The 21,384-nt window shown below is 41.7% G+C and overlaps 1 protein-coding gene across 2 annotated transcripts in view; it reads right to left on the bottom strand.

Annotated features, from left to right (window-relative positions):
- LOC124613226 (nitric oxide synthase-interacting protein homolog) overlaps positions 1 to 20,214 on the bottom strand; it is a 69,841-nt gene extending 49,627 nt beyond the window's left edge. For both annotated transcript variants that reach the window (XR_006979627.1, XM_047141900.1), the window contains exon 1: positions 19,979 to 20,214. The gene's annotated coding sequence lies outside the window, so the exon portion shown is untranslated. The remainder of the gene's footprint in view (positions 1 to 19,978) is intronic.
- Between the last annotated feature and the right edge of the window lie 1,170 nt (positions 20,215 to 21,384).

The raw sequence follows: 21,384 nt of genomic DNA, 5'->3' as shown, positions 1-21,384 counted from the left end.
AAAACACCAATGAGGGAACTCGAAAGGAAGCTTGAAAGAAACCAGATATCACTAATTGAGAAAGTCTTCCAAAGGAACACTACATGAACTTCTGTAAAACTTTTGAACAAAGCCTCCAAACTTACCAAACATCTCAGTGCTTCAAAAATGAAGAGGGGAAATTATTTCTAAATAATGAAAGAAACCGTGAAATACTAGCAAGCTTTTCAAGTTGTTATTAAACTACGAGGAACCGAGAGCAACATTTCTATAACAAAATCCAGGGTGCACTGACACAAACTCAGAACCCACTAGCATGGATGAAATCCAGAAGTACGATTAAAGAACAAGAAGCCCCCACAAAAAATTCAGTACCTTAATGCTGAAATGTGGAAAATGGCACATGCTAGTTTGAAGCAGATGGACTCCTTCAAAAATATGGGAAACATAAGCTATACCAAAAGACTGGAAAACAGCAATAGTTCACCAAATCCATGAAAAAGTAGATAAAAACTGCCCCCTACATGTATAGAGGAATTTACATCCTTCCAGGGACTTATAAATTCTTTCAAAATCATCACAAAACAGGTTGGAAAGCTAACTGGATCAGACTCAAAAGAGTACCAGGGACAGCTTAGAAAAGGATGATCCTGTGTGGAACAAATTTTAAATCTGAAAGTTATAAAATAATGAGCTCCAAATGCATTCCTGTAACATTTGCAGACTTCAAAAAAACACAGGATTTGATTGACAGGGCAACATTATTCAACATCTTAAGAGAATTCAGAGTTGACGACAAATCATTGGCAATCATTAATGACACACTAACAGATACAAAATTAAATATTTAGATGAAACTTACAAGTCTTTTGAGATCAAAACTGTGTAAGACAAGGAGATGGATTGTCCCCTCTGCTGTTCAAATGTGTACTATAAAAGTAGTCAGGGAATGGAGAAAAAGAATAAAAGGAGAAATTTAGAAAAACACACACACAGTTGAGAGAAAAGGGGATAACCTGAGTTACACTAACTTTTGTACATATTCTTGTCATCTTAGCTGAATGTATAGAAGACGCAATAATGCAGATAAATCTCCTACCAAAAGACATCTTCAAAACCAGGCCTATGTACATCTTTTGAAAAAACAGAGTATATGACAGATGCAAAGGAGGCAGCAAAACACATTGAAACTGATTATGGACGAACCAAATTCAAATATCCTAGGTGACAAAGAAGATAATTAACCAAGTACAAAGAAAATTGTGGTGGCTTTTCAACTAACATAAAACTAGTCTAAGAAGATAACAAAAAGAATTAAATTTTTTGACACAAACCCAAAACCACCAATGATGAAGACCAAAGTTACATCAGGCCTGAGAGAAATTGAAGTAACGGAGGAAGAAATAGGAAAAAGTTAAAAGTAAAAAGTTCAAAGGGTTTCAAGGAGAAAACAAAGGAAAAAAACATAAGAAAGAAGAGAAAAACATATGGGAAAAATGAAAAGCTACTGGAAAGAAAGGAGAAAAAAACCAGATAGGTTATTTCATGTGTCTTTAGTAGGTGAAACCAATAACAGAGGACACTCATATCAAGTGGTAAAAAACTACACGACACTAATTTTCACCCTCCTCATAGTAACAAATATGTAAATGTTCCAGAGAGGAACTAGATTCAAACACATCTGAACAATTGCACAACACATTTGGACTGTTGATGTGTTTAAAAATATAAGAAATCCGAACTTCGATATTTAAAAAAAAAACATCATTATCAGCCCTCGATATTTCAACAGAAAAAATATCTACATACCAGCTTATAAAAATATCGGCTGTACATTATACATATACTGCCAGTTTAGAGCTGTATATTTAAGTACTGATTTATTATTAAATATTTTGAACATCAAAAAGCTGGCAGCCTGCCTAGCCCCTCGGAAGAAAATTGAAAGGAAAACGATGCACATTCATTCTTGGCAATAACCACTTTGCTAACAATGGTAACTGAATGTAAGTGGCACAATAAAAGGTGTCCGATGGGTCTGTCGCTCGGTTTTGTTACATATTGGATTTGTCTGGAACATTTCAAGTTGACTTCCCTGTCTTTCATTTATGCAAACTTCGGCAACCTAGCATTGTAGTGTCAAAATTGCGTGGTGAATTTAAACACTGCAGTTTCTGTTCATAGTGCCGAACATCGATTACATCAGCATTTCCCCTCCAAGGCCCATCTTGTTGGCCCCGTTTCCCTCAACATCTCCGCTCACTGCAAAGACCAATCTTGTCACTTAGATTTTTGTTCCTCATTTTCAGCAATTACAAAAAAATTTTAATGCAACTGGTATGCTATTTCTTTACATCAGAAATCTTGTTATTCCATTCACACTGTCAACTCCCCCCCCCCCCCCCCCCACCCTAAAATTTCAAATATTTACCAAAAACTACAAAAAAATAAAATAAAAATATCGGCATTCAATATTGCCATGACAATATTGATATATCCGTAAAAAAAATCACAAATATATACTGGCAATTTTTTATATTTTATCAACAGACACCCCCCCCCCCCCCCCCCCCCCCACACACACACACACCACACACAATGAACTTTCTTTTTGTCAAGGATTCCCAATCTCAGTGCTCAGTGTCCCCACTGCCCTTGATAACATTTTCCTTTTTTGCTGAACTACCTCAAAACCAAAAACTCTCATGGGCTTGACAATATCTCGAACATAATGCTAAAATTCTGTTTGACATATATAGGCAATGTCTTGGTCACACACGCAACACATCATCATCACTGAGGATATCTCCATTTACGGATGTAGCTGGACAGATATTAATAATTATTGACTAAATTTACTTTGGTACTGACGTTTCAGTGAATAGTGTGGTAGGGACCAGCCTCTCACCAGTCGTACTTCTTTCTCGAGTGCCATGTGGTCACTGTTTTGTAGGGACGTGGACCACCTTACAAAGTGTCGCTGGCTGCATGCTACCAACACTGCATCCAGCCACCCCCCCCCCCCCCCCCTCCTCCCCGACACTGTTATATGTCAAACACAAAGTAATTTTAATCAGGGTATAGTCTGACTAGTTCTCTCCTTCTTGTAGCTAATAGAAAAAAAAAAACATGTATACAAGAATGGTAACATACTTCTATCAAAATAGTATACTTGTTCTCAATTTGTAATTCAAAATAATCTCTCCACAGAACGCGTCATTTTTTAATCTACAAATCAGATCAAATAAAATTTAAATGACAAAATATTGCCAACTGTTATTTTCCGTGACTTAGCAAAAGCATTTGATTGTGTAGTTCACAGTATTATTCAAGAGAAGCTCAAACATTATTGTTCCTGAGATCTTGCCGGCAGCAGATTTTCATTGTAGCTAACTAAAAGGAAGCACAACAAAAGGTGTACACAATGAACCTTGACAATGGGGAATAATCACTACAGGATTACCACTGAGACCGACAGGAGATCCACCCTTGTTCTTGTTATATACGAGGGTCAGTCAAAAAGTAATGCCTCCTATTTTTTTTTCTACGTTTAATTGTCAGGAAATTTAAATGCAATTACATAGGTTGAAAACCACAACATTGAGGATCATTTTGTCATTTTTCAATGTAATCTCCGCCCATCTCTACAGTTTTGGTCCATCTTTGAACAAGGGCATGTATCCCAGCACGGTAAAAATCACAGCTCTGCTTCCTAAGCCATTGACGCACGGATGTTTTGACGGCCTCCTCATCTTCAAAATGAATCCCACGATGAGCTTCTTTTAGTGGCCCGAACAGATGGAAGTCTGATGGTGCCAGGTCAGGGCTGTATGGGGGATGAGGCAAAACTTCCCATCCAATTTTGACAATCTCGTCAGAGGTGTGACGACTGGTGTGTGGTCTTGCATTGTCATGCAAAAGAAGAACATCTGCCATTGATTTTGTTGGGCGAACTCGCTGAAGACGTGCTTTAAGTTTGTTGAGGGTTGTGACGTATTGAACAGAATTTATTGTGCATCCCTGCTCCAAAAAATCAACCAGAATCACACCCTCTGTATCCCAGAAAACTGTTGCCATAACTTTCCCTGCCGATCGCACAGTTTTGAATTTTTTCTTCCTCGGCGAGCTTGTGTGACGCCACTCCATTGACTGCCTCTTTGATTCGGGTTCAAAAAAATGCACCCATGTTTCGTCCCCGGTCACAATTTTTTTCAGAAACTCATCTCCCTCCAAACGGAAGTGCTGCAAGTGTTGGGAGGCTATTGTTTTCCTTGCCTCTTTATTCTGATCGGTTAACATTCTTGGAACCCACCGTGCACAAACTTTTGAGTACCCCAATTGTTTAATAATCGTGATCACACTGCCTTTACTAAGAGAAATAATGCGACACACTTCATCTGCAGTCACCCGACGGTCACCACGAATGATGTCATCAACTTGCTGAATGTTGTGTGGAGTCACTGCACTCACCGGCCTGCCGCTCCGCTTTTCGTCAGTCAACGGTGTTTGCCCTTCAGCTTCCTTACAACGACGAACCCATCGTCTAACAGTGCTGACATCCACTGTCACAACACCATACACCTTCTTCAGTCTTTCATGAATGCGTATGGGCGTTTCACCTTCTGCATTCAAGAATTCAATCACACAACGCTGTCTCAAACGAACATCGATGTCGGCCATCTTACAAACTTCTGCTGTGCTGCCACCTGTTGACACAGAAAGTTACTACTGCAGTGGATTGCAGAAGAAGGTTTGAGGAATGGCGCCAAATTCAAATTTTTCACTTAACTTAATTTCTTTAAGTAGAAAAAAAATGGGAGGCATTACTTTTTGACCGACCCTCGTATAAATCTTGCAGCATATATCCAGCAAGCAAAAATGTTTCTAACTGCTGATGATGCAAATACTATAGCCTAATCAAGCCTAATGGAGCAACTTCAACAGATCGAAATGGAAATAATATTTTCCTGAAAATTTGTAACTGGATTTAGACTGCACAAGGCCTGAGCACACCATCAGAAATAAAGCAAGAAAGAAAATCAATAAATGAAAAGGAATATGGCTCTGAGCACTATGGGACTTAACATCAATGGTCATCAGTCCCCCAGAACTTAGAACTACTTAAACCTAACTAACCTAAGGACATCACACAACACCCAGTCATCACGAGGTAGAGAAAGTCTCTGACCCCGCCGGGAATCGAACCCGGGAACCCTGGCATGGGAAGCGAGTGAAAAGGAATATTCTAAATTCATAGGTGCTTATACTGATAAGAACTTGAACTGGAAATCAGACATTACAGATCTGATTAAGTGTCTTCGCTCTGCCACTTTTAGATTTGGGGTATCAGACTTTGGAGATGAAAATTCAAAATGATGACTTACATTAACCATTTTCATTTACTAATAAAGTATGGCATCAGTTTCTGGTGTAATTCATTCCTGAGGAAGAAAGTGAATGTGTAATAATATTGGTAGAAAGTGGTATCCCTTCTAGAATCTTCTGTGTGTTTCTACTACCCACAACAAGATGTGAAGAGGATCTGTGTATCTGTCAGAACACCTAGTACACTAATACTGCATCCATTCACAGTTAAGCACAGAGGGTGAAGAAATCATGCTAAGCAAGTATGTCACCTATGGCATCATACACAGCTGATGCAGCAAACAGGGATGTGTGAACTCAAGAGGACAGCAGGCAATCAAGAAAAAACATATTCAGAATCATTCCATGGGAATTGCAGGGAAATGAATGTCATGAGAGAAATACTATATAAACAACATAACCTCCCAGTGGATGAGGGAACCTGTGGAAAGGGATGGCTACTGATCTGTCAAACACAGTACTGACAGCACAACACCAAGAATGTGTAACCCAGAACATACCTACAGGTCATCAAAAGCCACATGGTTGGAACAAAAAGAAACAGCAACTAGCCAGCCTAACTTTGATTAGTGTGTACTAATAAGGGACTGAAGAGGTAGGAACTGCTATGTTGAATTATCCAGCCCACATAGTAATTAGGTTTACTGGACTCCAAAATTCCTTGCAGACAGTCAAGTATGTAACAGTTTTGTTCACATGGAAAATATCAAGTAATGACATATATTGAATGTTTTACAAGAATAACTGCAGATGATTTGAAGAAATGACAGTAGATGCAAACTAAGATAAGAAATTAACTGGAGGTTGGCAGTTATGCATATGTTTCCCATAATTTGGGATAATAAGATGCTACACTGGAAGAGATTTCCTCCTATAAGACAGAGCTGCTCTAAAACACTTGTATGTCCACAAATTAATTTGGAAGAAATGACACAGGGTTATACTGAAAGCAGAGGCAGTGCCATAGAAATCTCACACAAGGAAAAAAGTACGATAGTAACCACATAGTATGACCTACCTCTGTACTCTGCATGCCGCTATGAAATGCATGGCAGAGTGTACATCCAAATGAACCATTAATTAGGGTTTCTTTTCATTCAATTCAAGTATAGTGTGTGGGAAGAATGTTTTCCCAAACTCCTCTGTGTGAGCTGCAACTAGTCTTAATCATGTCTTCACTATCCCTAAGGAAACAGTATATATGGGATTGTACTATATTACTACACTCCACACTTAAAGTTTGTTGTTGAAACTTTGTAAGCAGGCTTTCACACGATTGTTTGCATCTTTAAGTGTCTGCCAGTTCAGTTTTTTCAGCACCTCTATGACACTCTCCCATGGGTCAAACAAACCTGTTGAACAGTGGTGCTGCCCTTCTCTGTATATGTTCAGTATCACTTGTCAGTCATGCTATAGGTCCCACATATACGAGCACTATTCTAAAATGTGTAGCGTAAGTGTTTTATAAGCAGTCTCCCATGCAGACTGTGTGTATTTCCCTAGTATTCCACCAATGAGGCAAAGTCTGCCACTTGGTTGACCTACAGCCAGGGCTACGTAATAATTCCATTTCAAATTCCTACACCCAGGTATTTGTACTAGCTGGTGCTTCATATCATATTAAAATACCCTACTCGTGACTACTGGGTGGCATTAAGGAAGCAGCAACACTGGCTGCTAGATAAGCCTCATGATCGTCTAGCAAAACCAATCACTATGGCTTCTAAAAACAACAACGGTTCTCTTAAGGTCCAAAGATCTACATATTTTGTACCCAGTCCTAGAACGTTACAGGTTAACATAAAGAGTATTCGTAGATCTAAAGTACAGAAAATAATACTGATGTGATCACTATCCAAGAAACACAGGTGATGAAGAACAACTCAAGATAAGGTGTAAAATACCAGGAAACTAATTCCTCAGTGCAACTTACCATCCAGTCTATGGGATCACTACATATGTGCACAATAGGATAAAGATTGCCTCCTTAATCTCCACAGGGGCCTCTACCAATATCCAAGAAGTTGTTAGAAAAATTGAAGAGTTAGGGCCTATATACTGTAAACATTTATACATATAGAGCAGTTCAACAACCATCTTAAGTCCTTCACATGCTCCTCCATACATCTACTTACATGGGCCGTTTACAGCCACCAAGAGTAGTGGAGGCATAATTCCAATGGACAAGCTTTAATTTCATGGGCAGAACAACACCTAACTTTTTATGCCCAGCACTTATCCATATTTAGATCAGCTGGATGTAGGCAAGAGTACAACCTTATTCTACATTTTGTACTGTCAAACAATTATCTCCAGCCATTATCAATCACACAAAGAGTTCTGTCTGACTTTACACACAGTTAGCACCATCCAGTAATATTGATAACAGACTTGCAGATCCCACTTGTAAATTTCATTCCCCACCCACAATGGAATTTTCAGAAAGCAAACTGGTTCCACATCTCTAAAAACCCAACTAAGATTTTGAGATTGATTCCTCCCTTGAGCAATAGCTATGGAAAATTTGTGGGCGCAATATCAAGCACAGAAAGAAACTATATTTCCAGAGAATGCCAGAAGGAGCACACTTTTGGACAGTCTGAGGCTAATGAGAAACTGTATGAGGACTTTCTACCCAACTGGAGAATAAGAAACAGCACACAAACTGCTGTATAGTACGGGTGCCATGTGACACCAGAAATGGCTGGACACTGCTGAAAAAGTTGACTCCAAATATTCAAGCAGAAAAAGATGGTATCTGTTACGTAACTTTGGGGGGGGGGGGGGGGGGGGGGGGGGGGTGGCAAATCGAATAACATGCAAGAACTTCATAAAGCTAAATACAGATGTTGCACACATCATCTCAACATTTAAACCATCTATTTTCCTTGACATCATATCATACAAGTGACGTGAATCACGACAGCAGCAATTTCACAACATGGCACAAAGTCTCTCTCAATCACTTCTGAACTCATTTCAATGGCTTTACAATGCATTACATCAGGTAAAGTGCCAGGTTTTGAAGGTGTACATCCAGAATTCCTTCTGCACTGTGGAAAATACGTGAAAACATGGCTATCTCAACTTTTCTCCAACATTCTGCAAAAAGGATCCATTCTACAGCTTATGAAGCAGACAAAGATCACTGGTACCTTAAAACTAGGTAAACCTCATCACATTCCCCTTCTGAGTATGATGTACTAATTACAACAGAATATACATATTGAAATACTTTGAAAGGTTCCTGTCAAACATACAAGCTGACTTCCACAAACAACTGAAGACCTCTGCTTTATTTATTGATCAGTTTGCAACTTATGATACTGTGTGGAAGACAGAGTTATCTATCAGCTGCTCCATGTAATAACTTGCAGAAGAACAGCACGACTTCTCAACAATATGTTGATTAACACACCACTTCAGTGACCAGAAAACCCTCAACAATGGAACACTTCAAGCCTCACTTCTAGCTCAGCTACTATCTAACTTGTACATTCCACACATGCCAGTCACTTAGTCCAGGGGATTTGGTTATGCTTATGGCTGGGTGATAACAACATAGCACAAACAAACTGAGATATACTTTTGTAAATGGGGCCTTCATCTGAACCGTAATTAAAATGACCCCACTTGCTTTCATCTGGGTAATATCCTAGCCAACAGATAACTGGACATAATTTTTGAGGGTATTCACCCAGGCTGTAACAAATTTTCACAGTACCTCCACATTATACTTGACAGAACACTGTCATTTAAACAGCATCTAACAAAGACTGCAGCTAAACTGGAGTCAAGAAATAACATTCTTCAAAAATTATGTGGCACTACACAGGGTTCTGCAGCTTCAAACTTATGATCATCTGCCCTTGGCTTTGTCTATTCAGTGGTAGAATATTGCCGTCCTGTCTGGATAAACAGCAACCATAGTAAACGGGTAGATACAAACCAAATCAAACAAAGCAAATTGTTATGGGGTCAAATTATAAAGTGAGGAAGTTAAAAACACACACAGTAAAAGGCATAAACGGGTTGGCCAAATCTAGAAACTGGAAAAACCAAGATAAAAAGAGTATCCTTGCTGGGAGGAATCGTTCTAGGTCCTAGACCTAGAAAACACGAAGAGAGGCCCCAACCACATTCACCCTTCCCCTGCTCCAGGAGTAAAGCAAAATCTTAGAACTGAAAATAAAAACCACTTTCACGTAGGGAACTGAGGACCAGTTCAACCACCTGTGAATCATCCACTAATATTAAAGACAAGGAATCTGGAAGGCTATATTTAGTACGAAGGAGCAAAAGATGGTGGTGTTCCACCAATATATGGGATACCGTCAGTCTGGCTCCACAGCCACATCGTGGAATGGCTTGTTACACAAGAGAAAACAATGGGCAAGTATAGTACGACAGATGCCTTAACAGCATAGGACAATGGACTGCTTCTGAGAGGAGCGAAAGGAAGAGTGCCAAACTTCAGCAGTGCCCTAGACTGAGCGGAGAGCATTAGCACACCAGATGTCATTCCACTTTTGAGTAAATAGAAATTTGATGTGTATCCCCATATCTGCACCTGGATAATGAAAGGGAATGAGGTTAAGTATCTGCCTCTTTAGCTAAACAGTCAGCCAGTTCATTCCCTGTGATGCCCACATAACTTGGGACCCAGAGGAAGACAACAGAGCAGGTGGCATAGCCAAGGGCAGAGAGAAGGTCATGGATAACAGAGACCAAAGGGTGATGAGAGTAGCATCGGTATATAGCCTGAAAGCTGCTCATTGAATCACTACTTATTAAAACACTGTGAAGGCAAGCCTGAGCGACAAAATGGAGGGCGCTATTAATGGCTAGCCACTCTGCTGTGAACATGCTACATGATCCCGGTAGTAAATGTTGTTGCATGCCAGTAGGAGACGTAAAAGCATATCCCGCCTTATCTTTAGTTTTAGAACCATCAGTGTAGAAGATGGTAGCACCCTGGAACTCTTCAAGAGTGGTACATACAAGACACCAGAATATCATAGATCCCTGGACCCTGGAATAGATTGGTCCTAATCCGTGGTCGAAGCACCATTCAAAGGGGGTGCAGGATGAAATACACGGGGACTTCCCCACGAGTGGAGATGGAGATCCCAACAGGGGGAAGTGAGACTTGTTCCAACATGCAATCCCACCTGAGGGCAGGCATCGGGAGGGAGACATCCCTTGTTTGCAAAAAGGATGGGGTACATGGGAAGGTCAGGGAATCGCCGAATGGTGATTGCATCAGAAACGGGGAGTTGGATCCATCGTGTTTGTAGATGGCGATTCCTCGCTACTGCAAGGAGAATATGGACAGGATTAGTGCGAAAGACACCGGTAGCCAGACACAGCCCATGATGATGAACAGGGTTAAGTAGTCTGAGAATGGGAGGAGCTGCTGAGCCATAAACCAGACAACCATAATCTAGTCTGGACAAACCATAACACTGTAAAGATGGAGAAGAGTAGCACGGTCTACACCACAAGATGTGTGGGGCAGAAGCTTCTACATGCAGGAAATCTTCAGGTGGCAAGTATGGGGCAACCATGTCAGTTTTTTTTATCAAAACTAAGGCCTAAGAAATGGGACTGTGCTACAACATTTGGGTGCTGGTTTCCTGCATAAAGTTCTGGATTCAGATCAATGGCAAAAATGAATAACCTGCGTTTTGGAGGGAGAAAATTGCAAGTCATGGGAGAGAGGCCATGCAGAGGCCTGTCGGATGGTGCCTCAGAGCTGGCGCCCAGCAGATGCTGAGTGGGAGCTTCACCAGTAACGAAAATCATTGACATACAATGCTGGGGTAACCAGAGGCCCAATGATTGTTTTGTTTTGTTTTAAGGCACAAAAACAACTAGGGTCATACATGCCCATGTCAGAACTGACAAGCCCATTGATGGCAATGAGGAAGAGTGTGACACTTAACACAGAACCCTGTGGGATACTGTTCTCCTGGATCCGGGAGAGGGACGAGGGGAGGGACGGGGGGAGGTGGTGCTGATTGAAGCGCAAACTCATACCTGGATAAAATGTGATGGCACCAAGCCGCTTGGTATGCTTTCTGTTGGTCAAAGAAGACCGCGACACGGTGTTGGCAGTTGGTAAAAGCCGTCGGATTGCTGTTTCCAAGGTGAGTAAATAGACAGTTGTAGACTGTCCTTCCCAAAAGCCACATTGATACAGGGACAAAATCCTCTGAGATTCCAGTATCCAAAATAATCGGAAGCTAACTGTTCTCTCGAGCAGTTTACAAAGTACATCGGTCAGGTTAAATGAGCAGTAGCTGTCGAGAGATGTTGGGTTCTTCCCGGGATTAAGGACAGGGATAACTATGCTGTTGAAACCCTGAGTAGATGTTGCCACTGGGTAACATCCAAGCACTGGATCATCTGGTTGTGGATGGAATTCGGACCTGGGGCCATGTCATGTTAAGAGGTATGAGTCTTCAAGAATCCCTACTCAGTTTGGTGGGTGTTGAAACACTGGAGGGTTTCTTCAAGTTGGCGTTTCTGTCAGAGAAAGGTAGCAGGATAGGAAGAGGATGCTGATGCTGTCGCAAAGTGTGTCGTGAGGTGTTCTGCAAGAGCCTACACAGAGCACCCTGTAGGATAAGACCCCGAACAGTTGTCGCTGGAGGCCCAGCTTGGACCAAACCTGTGATGAAGAGGCATATATTCCCAGGGAGGAAACACAGCATTCCTTTTTACTCTGCTTAATAAGGTAGAGAGACTTAGCATGGAGGCACTTACAAACATTAAGGTTGGTCTGTGAAGGATGCTGTTTAAATTGTTGCAGTGTCTGTCGGCAGTCCTGCATAGCGACTGCTACTTCCTTGATCCACCATGGTACCGACTGACAACGAGGGGGACCTGTGGATAGGGAGATAGCAGTGTCAGCAGCTCGAAGAATAGTGGCAGAGACGTCTTTTATGACCACATCAATGCAATCTGAGAGAGGTATAAACGCCAATTGGCTTTGCAGAATGCCCTATATGGGGGCCTGTCTGCCTGGCAATAGCAGGGGAACGATAGAATCACCAGAAAGTGGTCACTGAGATCATCATTGGGTGACCAATGTAGGGAAGCCACAAGAGCAAGGGAGGGGATTGTGTGATCGATAGCAAAAATTGTGCTATGAGCGGCATTGAAGTGGGTAGGGGAACTATCACTGAGAAGACACAAATAAAAGTCCATAAGAAGGTGAACAATGGAAACTCCAGGTAGAAATATCAACAATGTGGAAAAGACAGTCTGCTTCTTACTGCAGCAAACATGTCAAGTTGCAAACAGGCACAATTAAAAGACACTTACAAAAAACTTTCAGCCACAGTCTTCATCAGTAAAAGAGGCAGAAACATCATTCATACAAACAAGGAAGCACTCCTCTCTCTCTCTCTCTCTCTCTCTCTCTCTCTCTCTCTCTCTCTCTCTCTCTCTCTCACACACACACACACACACACACACAACTGGCAACTGCAGCATCCTGGGCCAGAACGCAACTACCAGGTAGGATGCAAGCAGCAGTTTGGAGACGACAGGGAAGGGGAAGGGATAGTAGTGTACAGGTGGGGAGAGAAAAGAACACTGTCTGGTGGAGTGTGCAGGGACTAGACTGCCATCAGGCTCAGCATCAGGAGGTTGTGGGCCAGGAAGGTGAGGGGAAAAAAAGGAGAAAAAATGGAGAGGAGTGGGCAAAGATGAGCGGATGCATTGGTAGAGGGCTGAAAATCAGGGTGGGAGGTGAGAATGAGGAGGAGATGATAGGACAGAGTGAGTGGAAACTGTTGGGTGGAGGGCTTGGGGACAGGTTTACCCAACCCCCATCATGGTCTGGGCCACCTGTGAAAGCAAGTCTGCTGCAATCATTGCACAGCTTTTTATAATGGTATGACTACCAACCAGCTGTCCAAGACAAACGGCTACTGCCAAACTGTAGCCAAGAGCAAAACAGACCACCCTGTGGCACACCATGCAGCTGAACATAACACACTTAATTTCAATGGCTGCTTCACTACCGGAGCCATCTAGATCCTCCCCTCCACCACCAGCTTTTCTGAAATATGCAAATGGGAGTTATCCTTACAACACATTCTCTGCTCTTCTAATTATCCTTGCCAATTTCCCTGTTGTAACCTTCATCTTGCAGTTTTTCTGTGTGTCTTACGCAAGCTGTCCATGCAGATGTTGAGATGCTGTCTATTGCCTCATGTGTAAGTCTCTCAACATCTGCAATTTTGATTGTGTTGTTCTTTCCCCACAATATATGCTTTCACCTGAGCCCATACCCGCTAGACTGGGTTGTAATGGCAATGGCATGGGGGTAATCTAACGATATGGTGTCCACAATGCTTTGCAATTTCACCTATCTCATAAACTTTGTATACAGGCTTGTGCTGATTGACAAGAACCAGCAATTCTGCTCTGGTATGTGATGAGTTATGAGGTATACCATTAGATGACAGCCATGCAATAATGTCTGTCTTTTTGGTGTTCATTTTTTGGAGCTTTGTTCACTTGCACTGAGTGGATGCTCGCACTGTCCATGACTATAACTGAAAATGCAGGAATATGTGGCAATAATTGTTGTGTAAACCACCTTTAGAAGACACCGTACATCATTTCAGAGTGGTAATCTTCAGAATTCTTAGCCACTGATGCCTTAAAAATCAGCTTACCCTGGGGAATACAGCCAATATCTGCTGATCCGATATGAAGCACTGTAATTCTGTTACCCTTACCAACAGGAACTTTTAATCCACCATATCCATCACACATTTTCCAGCACATAGCCCTTGTGTGGTTCTGATTATCGAAAGTTTCATCTAAGTAATAAATTCGACATGTGCCAGTTTCTCTGATCTCCTGCATTATCCTCAAAAACACAGTCCTTGCAGCTACAATATCACTTCATTCCATTAATAATTTCCTACCATCGTTCATTTTCTAATACTTGAACCGCATGTCTTTCAGTATCCTCAACATAGTCCATTTGCTTCCATTAAAATTTTCAGCTTCTTTCATACGCAAAACTAGTTTCTCTGCTGTTGAATACTCGCCTTCAGCATACATGCTGAACACTATGTGCTGCAAAATGTTTTTCGCAAAATCATCTAGCTCACCCACTTCCTTTTTGCAGTTGTGTTGTCTCCCTGGCGATTTGAAAACAGCTGAGCCGCAGGCTCGCATTGACATCTTAGCTTCGCTGGATATTCTCTAAACAGTCTTGAAACCAAAACCACAGGCTTCAGCTGTCTGTTCCTATCACTTGGCAATGGCATGACATGCGCCTTGTGCCGGCGTCGATTCAGCGAAAGATTGTCTCTTAAAGTATTGGTCCACACAGAACACTATTCCTCTTGCTTGTTGGTGTAGCACTTGGCGAGATTGCTTATCATCACTCATAATGAATATTATGAAGGCAGTCAGCACTCAGCATGGAACACTACGACTTAAATAACACAGCATGACCTGCACAGAATGACGACAAGAATGTCACTGGCGCATGAATGGCTGTGAGTCACGTGGTACAATTTCGCATGCTTCTGCGCATCCGACCCTGACCCGCCTTCATAGCTGCTCTCCACTCTAGTACTGATCAGGTAATGGGGATAATGTTTCATCCCAACAGAGTGAGTCTCGCCAGGGAAGGGAAGGCTGCAGGGTCATACGAAGCAGCATTCAATCATCCACTACCTCTCAACGAGATGGCCATTTGAGAACAGCCAGATTTTTGCAGCTTGATATGCTTCACATGCCAAAGATCCACCCTGATACCACCCACTCTGATCAGGGGTACCACCCAGCCACAGCAAGGACTGTCTGGCACAGTGGCTGTTTCCAGGAGTTCTGATGCTCCAGAAAGACAAGCAACCACTCCTTGGCATACATGGGGAGGTAACAGCTCAGGTATCACTAGTGCGATCCCTGTGTTATCAGGGGGCTCATTCAGATGGGACAAAACAGCCCCGCCATGCGGCCTGGCTACATGTGCTGGTGACCTAGCGAGGTGCATTGGTGCTATGGCAGGGAAGTAAGGAGAGGAGAGGAATCCATGCCATATATACTAAGGAGGGAGTTCCACCCCAAATGGCTCACACAAAAGACAGAAAATTTAGAAGTGGAGGTCAAACCTCAAGAAATGGGGAGGCACCAAAAGCCCCAAAAATGATGACAGAGAACAGGCAAGAGGAACAAAATCGCAAGGAATACCAGGAACCAGTTGGATTGCCAGATTGATATAAATAAAAACACTGATAAGAGAGAAGGGAGGGGGGGGGGGGTTGGCAGTGGGGAAGGTACCATGATGGGGGGGGGGGGGGGAGGAGGACATGGTGAAGGAAATGTAGCCTGGGAAGGAGGAATGGGCTGCAATAACTAGGGGCCCCATGTGCACCATGCACAAACCCACAAAAGAATGGTTAGCCCCCTGGGAGAACACTCCAGCATAGCTTACTCCAAGCCAACAACCAATCACGGGTACCTGACCTCTTCCAGAGGACATGGAGTACACTCAGCAGAATCCGTATCAATCATGGGAGACTTGGTGATCTTACTGCATATATGGGAAAGACTACCACCGCAGAGTGCACCTGTGGCTCTCGACGACAGACTAACACACACATTACTGAGGAGTGCCCTCAAAATTCATATCCTGAAAGCCAAACAGTCTTCATGGAACCTACAGTAGGTGTAATAAATTACATACATAATATGTCTGCAGATTTGGAAATTATGTACACATTTCACTTGTATTTCTAAAGTGATGTGGAATTGCCATACAATTAATAATCATAATTTCCAGGTTGTGCATTTTTTGAAGTGCAAAATTTTGCATTTTTGAACATTTAAACTTGGTTGCCCATCTTTGCACCACTTCAAAATCTGATCATGAGCAGATAATATCTGAGCAGATTTTTTCTGACAGTTCTTCAATAATGTGTACGACTGCATCATCTGCAAAACCTTTAAGGCTATTAATATAAATGATGGACATGTTTCCAACACATTTCCTTAGGCCAGACCTGTAACAACTTTTACATGTGTCACATCTAGCACTGTTACCAAAATCCATGTTATCAGTTGTGAACATTTATTTGCAACTTGCAAGACAGTTTCAGTTGTTAGACAAAGCCAGATGAACTTATACTACACTAGCAACTTGAGCTTCAATGTGAGAAGTTCTGATAGAATTACATGATTAACAAAGTATGTGGTGACAATAATGAGTTATTAAATGCTACAGTATTCATTGACATAATTAATGCTTTATTAGTAACACAGAAACTGAAATCTCATATCAAAATTAATTGGCATATTGTGCATTACATGTGTTTTTAAGAACTTTACATGTGTAGCTAATTGAAATAAATATTGCAGAGAAAGCTCAATACTGCACTGAAAGCTACAGATCAATGCCTAGCTTCCCACACAGTCTTTCCAATGATTTGTCCAAAATTAATTTTCTTTTCCATAATGTCTAAATCTTCCAAAGAATACATTTCTTGTTCTCAATCTCGTATCTGTTTTCCAGCTAAAGCTCATCATATTTTGGGACCCATGTCTAAAATAACACATATGTGAGATATTTTTAATCTAGGAACTTTTACATAGACAGGTTACTAGTGCTAAATACAACCCCCAACCTGGAGGACTGGGTCTTTTTCTGTATGGTCTTCATCTCTCAGCCTTTGTAAATTCCTCTACCCCCTGTAAGTCAGTGGTGCTGGTTTTGATCCACCCTGAGTATTCTACCTCCTTGGTACCCTTCATCTCTGATGGATGGGCATTCCCCTAACCACCCCCTGGGGAAGTGTTTGGAGCAGTCTTCTGCACCTAAAATGATTTTCTATTCACAATAATACCCTTGAAGCAACACACTAATAAACTGTCCTGCACCAATTAATAACAAAGATGATAGGAGATTCTAATGGAACAGTTGGAAAAGAGGCCATTTTCTAACTTACTCACAGACAACAGACACAGAAAGGCAATTAGTGTCATATGATCCTTCCAAGGAGCAGAAATGGGATCAATACACAATCTAGGAATAGGTACAATTAGAATCAGGCTGAAAGCACCACTTAAAAAGAAAATTGGGCCCAGAAATGTGACCAAATACAAAGTTGAAGTTTCAAACCGATTTGTTGTTTTAAGTAGCAGGGTTGAAAACATGAAATGATCAGCAACGAGTGCATGAACAGAATAAAAGCAGTCATCCTCACAGCTGCAAGGAATAACCTGTAGAGAGTAAAGAAAGGCAAGAAGAGCTGGTGTGATTAAGAATATGAGGAAACTGAAGGTAACATTGTGAAATTATGAAGGAAATGGATACAAGCAAATAAGAATCTTAAAATAAAACTTGTCTACTGGTAGGCACAAAAACAGGTTAAAAAAATACTTAAAATGTCAAACTGAATCTACTCACAAATATCATCAAAATAATCACATCAGGTAAATGTGTGCCACAGTCAACAATCCAAAAGAGGTTTTTGTTACAAGTCTAGAGCCTTGAGGGATAGGAGTGACAGTAAGATTATTGAACCACTCAAAATTTTATTAACAAGCTACGAATATTGTGACAACATGCTGGACTGTTCTGATCCAGAAGCACAAATTATAAATTCCAGCAGCGCCAGGGTAACAATGACCAAATTCCAGAACCAACATATGAAGAGGTACTGGGAAGTATAAACCACCTAAAATATGGCAAGACAACTGAGAGGGATGGAATTCCATCTGACAGATACTCAAATGTGCAGGAAAAGTACTGCAATCATAAACTAAGACATACAAACAGAATGGAAAGCACTATTAATAGTCACAATACATCAAAAAGTAGACAGGGATTATCAAAATGGATTTCACAGAAATAGATCAACTAATGGCAATATATTTATAATCAGAATATTACATAATAAAGCGTAGAAATGTAAACACAAAATATGATGAAACTTCCTGGCAGATTAAAATTGTGCCGGACCTACACTTGAACTTGGGACCTTTGCCTTTCACACGCAATTGCTCTACCAGCAGGCCACCCAAGCACGACTCACGACCTGTCCTCGCAGTCTCACTTTCACCAGTACCCCGTCACGCGTATCCTGCTTGGGTAGATCACCTAGTAGAGCACTTGCCTGTGAAAGGCAAGTTTCTCGTTCAAGTCTCAGTCCAGCACACAGTTTTAATCTGCTAGGAAGTTTCATATCAGCAGACACACTGCTGCAGAGTGAAAATTTCCATCTAAAAAATACATTATTTGTCTACTGCCAATAACTCCTTTCACAGGCAATACAAAGTCCTAGCACACTTGTGATTTCAAGTCAACTTATAAATCTTTGTAAAATTTGCATGGATGACAACAAAAATAGTCTTTTGGTAAATGGAATAAAATATGGCCATTTTAAAAATAAAACTGGACTAAGACAAGTAGATGGTCTATTTCTCTTCACTTTACTGTGCCTTGGGGGTGAGAGTTGTGATGAAACTCAGCTAGTACCTGGTGGACTCCAACAACGAAAAAAATTTAAGGTTTTAGCTTATGCATATGAAATAATGCTCACTAGAAAAAGAGAAATAGATACTACACAGTTATTTGTGGAGCTCATACAAGAAGCATCCAAAACCCTAAGAGTAAACAATCAAAAACAAAATACACAATAGTTAAAAGACGAGATGAACAAGACAACCAGCTGCATCTCACAACTGGGAAACATAAATTCAACCACATTTAACAGTTCAAATTTCTAGGTGCATTGATAGAGGAACAAACAGAAGTGAAAATGAGACTGCAAGATGCTAGAAGACATTTCTACAGTTTATATTACTGGCACTAAAAAGATGCTGTTTAACAAATCCTAACCTATGAAGCAGAAACATGGAGTTTAACTAAATTGCAAAGATGGAAGAGCAGACACAACACCGAAACCCATATGTTATCATGAAAAGCAACAGTAATGAGCACAATACATTCCAGAAGAATTTAGTGGTGAGGCCGTCTTTATATGAAAGAGGATCTAGTGGTTTCAAGAATATTCATGAAGAAGAGATTTGGTAATAGACCAATGTGGAGACCCAGGAGTTCATGGATAAATGAAATTAAAACCCTATGCGTCATGCTGGGAGTAAATAATCAGGAAGAAGTAGCACAAGATAGAAGCATTTAGAGGCAACTTGTGAGACTGGCACAGTAGCTTCAAGTCACGTGCAACTGAATAGGAGGAACAAGAAAACGGATCATGTCATTCTACTGTGATATTATAACTATGTTACAAATATAGGAATGATTCTCATCCAAACAAACACGATCAGGGCGCTTAATTTCAAGACTCGAATATATCAGTGAAAAGAAAAAATACGACTAGATCTATATATTTATCATGCTCTGATCAGCAGAAACATGATCAGATATTAGTAGTAAACTATCATTTGCATTTCTCCAAATGGGTTGAACAATCAAGTTCGAAACTCGCCAATGATAGGGTAACAGTAAACAACGCAATATATACAGAAAAGACTCTTGTCACCCGATGAAACGTTTTATACGAATATGGCATCTACTCTGATGGAGAACTAATGTACTAAAACTAAAGATGTTTACCTCTTGCTTGTTTTTGTTGTAAAGGTGTACTATATAAATTTCAACTTCTGCGACCACACATGAGTATGTCACATTATATGTATCTATAAAGGCCACACATACAACACAATCACCCTAACTAGTTTTTATTATTTCAGTTTTTTCACTGAAAACTCTTCGCTATTCCTTTCAATGCACAAAAGTTTTGTGACAAAACTCACATTCTAAAGTTAAACACAATCAATAAATTGGCTGACAATATCGATAACTCGATCGAACTTTTGACAAGGTCGAGATCGCTACAGACTAATTATCTGGGTACGATTTAAGCAGGGATTCGACTGGCATGATTTAAAAGTCGGATTTACAAGGTCGTGTATACAGGCGATCATCATAGGCCGCACCACCAGCTCCTTCCGCCACCATGATTTCTACCTCACCATTTATGGCCGTCCTATCCGCCCCACTCCTACCCTCAAATACCTTGGCCTCACACTCGACCGCCACCTCACCTGGACTCCCCATCTCCTTACCATCCAACACAAAGCTCACAGCCGCCTCCGCCTCCTGAAACTCCTGTCCGGCCGGACGTGGGGTCTGCATCCTTCCACCATCCTTCACACCTACAAATCCTTGATCCGCCCCATCCTCTGTTATGCCAGCGTAGCTTGGATTTCCGCCCCTCCTCGGTTCTATAAAGCCCTCCAAATCCTCGAACGCCATGCGCTCCGCCTCGCCTTCCGCATCTGCCTTCCGTCCCCCACGCACATCCTCTACGACCTCATCCCCTTCCCCCACCACTCCTTTTCCCTGAACACATCCGCACCCTTTATATTGTCCACCGCCTTGATCTCCCTCACCCCCTGGTGTCTCCCTTCCTCTCCACCATCACCCAGTTGCCACGCCTTTACCGTTGTGTCCCACCCTCTTTCCATCTCCACACCCTCCATCTCCTTTCCCAACGCAACTTCCACCATCTACCCCTCCCGTATGATGAGCTTCGCCCTGACATCTACCCTTCCTACCAACTCTAACCCCATCTTCCTGCCTCCTCCTCAGGGCTCCCTCTCCTCCCCTCCATCCTCCTGAGTGGCTTTCCCTTTCTATTCCCCTCCCTCTCTTGTGCCCCCTTTCAGTGTCTCTGCACGTCCTCCTGCCTTGTCTTCCCTCTTCATCTCCTGCCCCACGTGTCTCCTGCCTCTTAGTGTACCCGCTGATGCCCCCACACTCTTCATCCCGACGCTTCCCCTGCTGCCCATTGCTGTCCCCTCCTTTTCCATCCTCTCTGACCTTTCCCGCGGCATGTCCCACTTGACAGTTTTATTCTTCGTCGTGTGTGCTCCAAGTGGGTTTTAAGTGTGTTGTTCTGGAGTGTTTTTAATATTGTGGCCGACTTTTAACCTGTGCATGTGCATTCAGTGTCTTCT

This window comes from Schistocerca americana, chromosome 4, assembly GCF_021461395.2.
Source record: "Schistocerca americana isolate TAMUIC-IGC-003095 chromosome 4, iqSchAmer2.1, whole genome shotgun sequence".
NCBI lineage: Eukaryota > Metazoa > Arthropoda > Insecta > Orthoptera > Acrididae > Schistocerca > Schistocerca americana.
This window is presented reverse-complemented; position numbering and strand designations above follow the sequence as displayed.